General features: G+C 40.7%; 1 non-coding gene across 1 annotated transcript; it reads left to right on the forward strand.

Annotated features, from left to right (window-relative positions):
• The first annotated feature begins 2,152 nt into the window (after positions 1–2,152).
• On the forward strand, positions 2,153–2,257 carry LOC114923285. Its single transcript, XR_003810602.1, has one exon. It is a non-coding gene; the product is annotated as a U6 spliceosomal RNA (small nuclear RNA).
• The last annotated feature ends 5,201 nt before the right edge of the window (positions 2,258–7,458 follow it).

Here is a 7,458-nt window from a genome sequence, read left to right on the forward strand (position 1 = left end):
GGGGGGCGAAGTTTAAAATGAATCCTTGCAGGCATTTCCCTAATGTATGCACATATCTATATTGTATGCGAGAGTTCTCTGGATGGGGCTGCTTATTTGCCATTTTCTATAATGGTCTTAGTTTTATATGCAATTTCCCCCAAAGTGCTTTTTTGGGAGAGGGGACTGGCCGGCAGCATTTGGAGAGTAGTAAAAAAAAACACAACAACTCTAAATTAATCCAAGTTATACATTTGATAGTCTCCTGCTAAAACTTGGCAAAGGCTCCCCCGATACTCAACACAGCGTGTCTAGATAAGAATCTTTATTGCCTACCAGGATGAAGCTATTAAAATGGTTGATTGCTCTCCATCAACACAAGGAAGGTGCAGTTCCTTTTTCCTCAACTTTAATTTCAGGATTTCTTTTTTCTGCCTGCGCTCTGATTTAACACATTTATTTTATTTTATTTTACTTTTTGCCTTGAACTTTCCAGCGTTGGAACTAGGTAAATGTTGACGGTGGACAGAACCGATATCGGTGACCTGAGAAACACTGGCTCCCGGTGTGAATCCCAGTTGCAAAGAACGGTTGTCCATTTAATTAAGGCATGAATTAAATTAAATTAATTAATTGATTAATCTACCGTATTTGCTCTGAACAAATGGGGCTATCCAGTCGCTTCTGCTCTCTGCGATTGTGGTGACCTGCAGACAACAACACGTATGCGTACCTGCCCTTTGTGGCCCGTTAGTGTACACTTGAGGACTTTGTGGCAGTGCATCAAAACGCAATTAATGTTGCTAATTTCTGGGCAAGATCTGTTTACTGTAGTGGTGAATATCTGTAACTCGGGTGGAGGATGAAGGGTGATGGTTGGGTCGCTGAGCTTATGGTATGGTTTCCAAACATTTCGTTACCAGGCTAGGTAACACCTTCAGCGGAGTTTACTAAAACAAACAAACAAAGATCTGTTTAATTTGCACATATTTCAATCTCGTATTTTATATTTTAAATGTTATGTCATACGGTATGCCTTATTTTAATGGTGATGCTTCTTACATGAATGAACAAACCTTTTCTTTCTTTCTTTCTTTCTTTCTTTCTTTCTTTCTTTCTTTCTTTCTTTCTTTTTCTTCCTTTTCTTTCTTCCTTTTCCTTCCTTTTCTTTCTTTTCCTTCCTTCCTTCCTTCCTTCCTTCCTTCCTTCCTTCCTTCCTTCCTTTCTTTCTTTCTTTCTTTCTCTCTTTCCCTCCCTTCCTCCCTTCCTCCCTTCCTCCCTCCCTCCCTCCCTCCCCCCCCCTCTCTCTCTCTCTTTCCATAGCCGTCCATGGAGTGCTAATGACCAGATGACTGCAACTTTTCCATTGTCCACCATTTAGTCAGAACTGAAGACGCTTCTTGGATGAGGAGCGAAGCGTCTTCAGTTGCCCCTTGAAAAAGCACCTTTGGGAATATCACACTGTGGTTTATCCACAGTGGTTGAGTGTGACCTGGATGATGTAGCAGTAGGGCTAGGAACCATGTTTATCATCTCTTCCAAAGTTTACACTCTTTGTCTAAAGATGTGAATAGGATCTATTTTTTAAAAAACTAAATTAAGTTTCTTTGCTTTGTTTCTTCATTTGTTTTGTTCTGAGACAAGTAGAATCTCCCTGTTGAACTGACAAACAAAACGCTCGGAGGCTTTGCTCATTTCTTTGTTGACAGACACCCAAATCAAATAACTCCTTTTCTTTCGAAAACTGGGAATTCCATTTCATAAAGCTCGATCTTTGAATCCTTCCCAGGGGTCTAAAACTTCACGGACTGAAGGAGTCTTAGTGGGAAGCTCTTGAGGAGAGACACATGAGTTGAAGAAGCAGCTCACCACAAAATGCTATGGACAAGGGACTGGTGGGAAATGCTGGATGAAGAGAGGGAGAACTTCGAAAGAAGATCTATCTGGTTGACTGGAGTGCTAACTGTCTGCCCTAGCCTTATTCTGTGGCTCTCTCTTGTTAAATAAGACCATCAAGGCTTCTTTATTAGCTGTGACGGTACAGAATAATCTCACTGCAAGTTAAGAGGTTCCGCCATGCTGGTAGAGCTGAAAAGATATAGCACAATATTGCTAATGCAAGGTTGGGAAAGGAAGTTCAAGCAGCCACCCACCATCTCCACGGCCTACCGCAGATCACTTCGACAGCACATATACTAAAATTGGAACGATACAGAGAAGATTAGCATGGCCCCTGCGCAAGGATGACACGCAAATTCGTGAAGCGTTCCAAAAAAATAAAATAAAATAAAAATGATAGATTTTGATTATTATATTTGTAACCCTGTGTCCAGCTCTGGGAAGTGGGGGAGGGGGAGGGAGGGGTTTTGGGGTGGGTGTGGGGGTTTATACTGTAATCTTCATAAAACTTTTAATAATAAAAAAAAGAAGCAATCAGAGATGAATTTGCATACTTCTTGCAAATAGGATCATCTCACACCTCCCTGTTCAAATCTGTGACTGAACATTTGTCCAATGGCTCATACCTTGGTCCTCTATCCAACTTAATGAATATGCATCCTTGTCTGGGTAAATTATTTACCATGCATTCCATAAAATTAAATATTTGCAGAGATTGCAATGGCATTTCCTTCGCTCCGTAGAAATGAATATGCATGGGGAAAAAGCACACACAGATCTCCGGCTTAAAATATTTACAGGAATTTGAAAAGCGAACCTCGATCTTTACAGAGAGCGCCTGGCGATGGACTCATCCATACTCCTTTGCCATTTGTGAATTCTTCAATATTTATCATTCGGAAACAGTCGATACAAATAAAATCCCCTTTTCTTTTTGTGTCACCAATGCTGATGATTCCATTTGCAACCTTCAGAGCTGGCTTCAGATAAGAGCAAGCCAGATCCTCTTGACTCTGAGATTCACAAACTGTAGATGGATGGATGTACAGGTAGATGAACCGATGGACAGATGGACTTCTTCTTGTGCCATATCCGTTATTGGACATTGGCGATCATGTTGGCGAACCTGTTTTTATCAGCAGCCGCACAAAAAAGTGCTGCTGAGTTTTGTCCAAACCAGTCCCTTCAATTTTGAAGCCACAATGTTCTTCTTCTGNGATTCACAAACTGTAGATGGATGGATGTACAGGTAGATGAACCGATGGACAGATGGACTTCTTCTTGTGCCATATCCGTTATTGGACATTGGCGATCATGTTGGCGAACCTGTTTTTATCAGCAGCCGCACAAAAAAGTGCTGCTGAGTTTTGTCCAAACCAGTCCCTTCAATTTTGAAGCCACAATGTTCTTCTTCTGCTTGGACCTCGTTTGCCTTCAATCTTTCCCTGGAGGATTAAGTGGAGTATGCCGTATTTTTCTGGGTGTCGCATCACATGTCCGAAATATTCTAATTTTCATTTTTTAACTGTTTTGATGATTTCCCTTGGCTTTCTCAGGCGGCTTATCACCTCCTCATTTCTGATCTTGTCAGCCCAGCTTATACGTAACAGCCGCCTGTAAATCCACATTTCAAATGCTTCTAGTCTCTTCAGGTGGCCTTCTGTCAGAGACCAACTCTCTACTCCATAGAGCAGGATAGAAAAAATATAGCATCTGACAAGCCTGATTTTCAGTTGGACGGATGGATAAATGGACCAATCCTACTCTGTTGGGTGGAAATTCATATATTCTCATCTATAATAACATTTTGGGGGGAAAGGATTAGGTCTGCCTCGCGAGAGGATGCAATTTCCATCCTCACAAGTCTTGATCACCTAACCCCAAGCTAATCATTATCCAGAATGAAGGGAGTAGCTTCTTGTTTATGTTGAAATGAGAGTTCATTAACGGTATTAATGGACCTTGCTGCCTACTTAACAGGGTTTAGTTAAAATGATAAACTCTTTTAAATCTTTTCAGTCATGCATGCGTGGCTGGCCACATTATTTTCGGTGTTTTTCAATCAAGGGAAGTCTGGCTAAATAGAATGTTTTGCTACAATTTGCTGGAAAAATGGATGAAACATACTTGGGGGGCTGTTTGAATGCCCCAAATATTGGAGTTTAACACCCCAAAGCTAAAAGAAGATAAGGGGAGAGAGAATTAGTATTTTACCATAGTATATGGTAAGTATGTGCTTTAAGATTTGTGGAAAGCTGCTTTGGGTGTTTCAAAAAATGAGATGGAGAGCAGAAAGAAATGCATTTGTTTGGAGTGGTGGATAAAAATCAATCCAAACCGGAGGGAAATATATTATAATCTCTTGTCCTCATTCAGGCAAAGAGAGGATATGTGCCCTAAGGTACATAGGATAACCCTCTATTTGAATGTCTGAATCCAGTTTAAAGGAAGGGAACCATAAACATCTGGAGTGGTTGTCCATCAGTAATGCAAAGCTGGGGAGAATATTTCTTATAAGTCCCATTCCCCATATGACTTTTCCTGACTCTTGTGATCTTCTAGTCATGCTGCCCATGCTGCTAACCTTGGATGTTCTTGCTTTGACAACATATGAAGATGCAGCCTTTTTCTTTCTTATGCTTTACTCTTAGAATTAGATGATGCTGGGGGAGGAGGCGGAATGTGGTGGAAGTGTCATGTGTCTGATTAACGAAACACTTAAAAGGACTTTCAGGCATTTTTACTCCTAAAAGCATTTATTAATGTTAAAGATACGTCAGTACAGCATGGAGGAAATACTTAGGACTGGCTTCTTTTCCGCTATGCATGTAATTCTAAGCATTTCCCTCCCACCTTTTTTTGGGGTCATGGTTCACATCTTCCAATCAACTTGGAAGATGTGATTTACTTCCGGTTTCTTTTCTCCTTCTGCCTGGTTTAACTATAAAAATGCCAGATAGCTCTGCATATTGTCAAAGCAAGAATATACAGTATTTGCAGCATTGTACTAGTGTGTGAAATAAGAGCTTGAAATAAGAGATGATAAGAATTGGCGGGTTAGAGAACTGGCGGGAAAGCCTGCATTTCAAGCTAATTGAGGAATGTGATTTATGACAGTTAATTGGAGGAGGGAATTGTGCTTTGATACTATGTGCTCAGGGGAGGGGAATCCAGTTTTTGGCTTCGACTGTGTTAGTGCCAATGCTACGCTACTCCAATAAAGATTCTTTAAGGTAAACAATGCCTTGAAGTTCTTTGAAGAGTTTTATCTGTCGGAACATATGCTACGTTAGACCTCGGCAACCTTGTTTTCTGAAAGGAGAAGTGCCTTTTCTGTGGTGGCAGCAGTGTTAATGACTCTTCTTTGTATTTTTTAATCCCATTATAAAGTAGGAAACGCTTCAGCGGTTGCTTCTATTTACTTTTTTTTTATAGTTAATTGCTTTGTCTGGGATTATTATCAACTGTTCACCACAATTTGAAGTCACAGCTATTTATTTAGTTGGTATTGGCCTCCATAACACATCAAGTTCTTCCCAAGAACCTAGAATGTCAAAATTCCCCAATGTAGTATGGATCCAAGTAGTGTAGCCTTTTGCAACTGACAGATGGAAATTTGGTCAGAGCACAGATTTTTTTAGTTTTTCAAAAATATTTTCAATTTTTTTTTGGGGGGGGGGGTACGGCAGCCAGCGTACAGATCACTACTGGGACCAGCATGGCTGGTTTATGCCGTCATCTTTCAATTTTCAGATCTTGAAACTTTGTGGTCTTCTCCAATTCTGGATGTTGCAAATTGCTTTAAAAATACGAAAGGCAGTATCACTTTCTCAGAAAGTAAAAAAAAAAAAAAGTCAAATGTGTTCCTAAATTAAACAGTACCGTTAGATGCATCTTTTCACGTTTGGGATATTCAAATTCTTTGTCCCCGATTGTCAAAAAATTGACATGTGGATTTGGGTATCTGCTGTAACATCTTGTATATTATCACTGGTAAGCTTCTTCGTTATAGCTTCTGGACTGTCAGCATTGTCTGAGATGCAAATGGGATGCAAAACACGACAGAATAATTTTTGAAAACCCTGACAAAAAGAAAAGATAACAGCGGAGGATGTTTTGATGGGTGCAACATTGAAATACTTCTGCGACCTTAGCCTGTCTTAGTGTTAACTGATGTGACTAAGGATAAAAAAAATACTTTGATTTTTTTGGGAGGGGGCATGAGTGAAGGAGGAAAAAAAAAGATTTTAGGAGTTTGTAACCGAATTTCTACTTTGTAAACTTAGTAACACAAATTTATTTATTGTCTACTGACTCCTAAGACTGACAAATTGATGGATCAAATCCCCAAACTCAGCTTCTGATTCTGAGTTTAATCCAAGAACAAAAAAAGTGCATGGAAAGAAGGATAACACGTTACAGATGAGGAACAGTATGGCAAACGCTGAATTAAGCATGCTGGTTAGCCAAGATTCCTAATTCTCCAGGCTGAAATGTTATAGAATGTAGAATATATAGAGAATAACAGAGCTGGAAGGGACCTTGGAGGTCTTCTAGTCCAACCCCCTGCTCAGGCAGTAAACCCTATACCATTTCAGACAAATGATTGCCTAATCTCTTCGTAAAAACTTCCAGTGTTGGAGCATCCACAACTTGTTTTCTAAAGCATGTTGGGTCACCTTCAGTCTTGATTACAGAGAACATGCTGGATGCTTGGCAAGTAAACAGACCATGATTGTAATTAACAAGCCTGCTGCAAAAAGTCCGTAGAGAGAAGGTGATCTCTTTTATCCAGGAAGAGGGTGGCGGGGAGGTAGGACGAAAAAATCAATCGTGGAAGTTAATTCAAGGATGCCCTGATAAGGAGGTGAAAACGCTTGGCACCGTGTGCCAAAGAACAGCGTGCTTTTAAGGTTTTCAAGGACGACAGCAAAATGATTGTTCCCTAACGTAGCTTTTGGGGAACTAATTTACTTCGAAGGAGATAGGAGGATTTTTTTTTTTAGGGTCCCCAGGGCTTACGAAGACTTCGTAAGGGTCTTCAAACTTGGCCCTTTGATGACTTGTGGACTTCAACTCCCAGAATTCCTCAGCCAGGCACGCTTCCGGAAGTCCATTCTGGGCCCGGGCAACAAAAAATTAGTTACCGGTTCTGCCGAAGTGGTGCGAACTGGCTTTATACACGCAACCTGCAAAGCGTGAAAAGCACTATCTACATTTCTGGTGGCATTCTGAGTTGTATGAACTCTCCCCATTTGGTGAATCTGTGTTTCAGGGTATCTTGTCAGCCTAGAAAAATCAGTGGGGAGATTACACGTGTTGTATGAATATAAACAAAGTGGTTATTTTCAGACTGATCGCGAGTAGACTGAACCAGGAACATCTGTGTGGTGGGGCTGAGCAAAGTTCAGATGGCAGCTATGTCTAGGTCAGGGGTCTTCAAGCTTGGCCCTTTTATGACTTGTGGACTTCAACTCCCAGAATTCCTCACGTGTGCCTGGCTGAGGAATTCTGGGAGTTGAAGTCCACAAGTCATAAAAGGGCCAAGTTTGAAGACCCCTGACTTAGGTGATGGATTAA

The sequence above is a fragment of the Protobothrops mucrosquamatus genome, unplaced genomic scaffold (assembly GCF_001527695.2).
Source record: "Protobothrops mucrosquamatus isolate PMUCROS unplaced genomic scaffold, P.Mucros_1.0 scaffold2781, whole genome shotgun sequence".
In the NCBI taxonomy this organism is placed as follows: Eukaryota; Metazoa; Chordata; class Lepidosauria; order Squamata; family Viperidae; genus Protobothrops; species Protobothrops mucrosquamatus.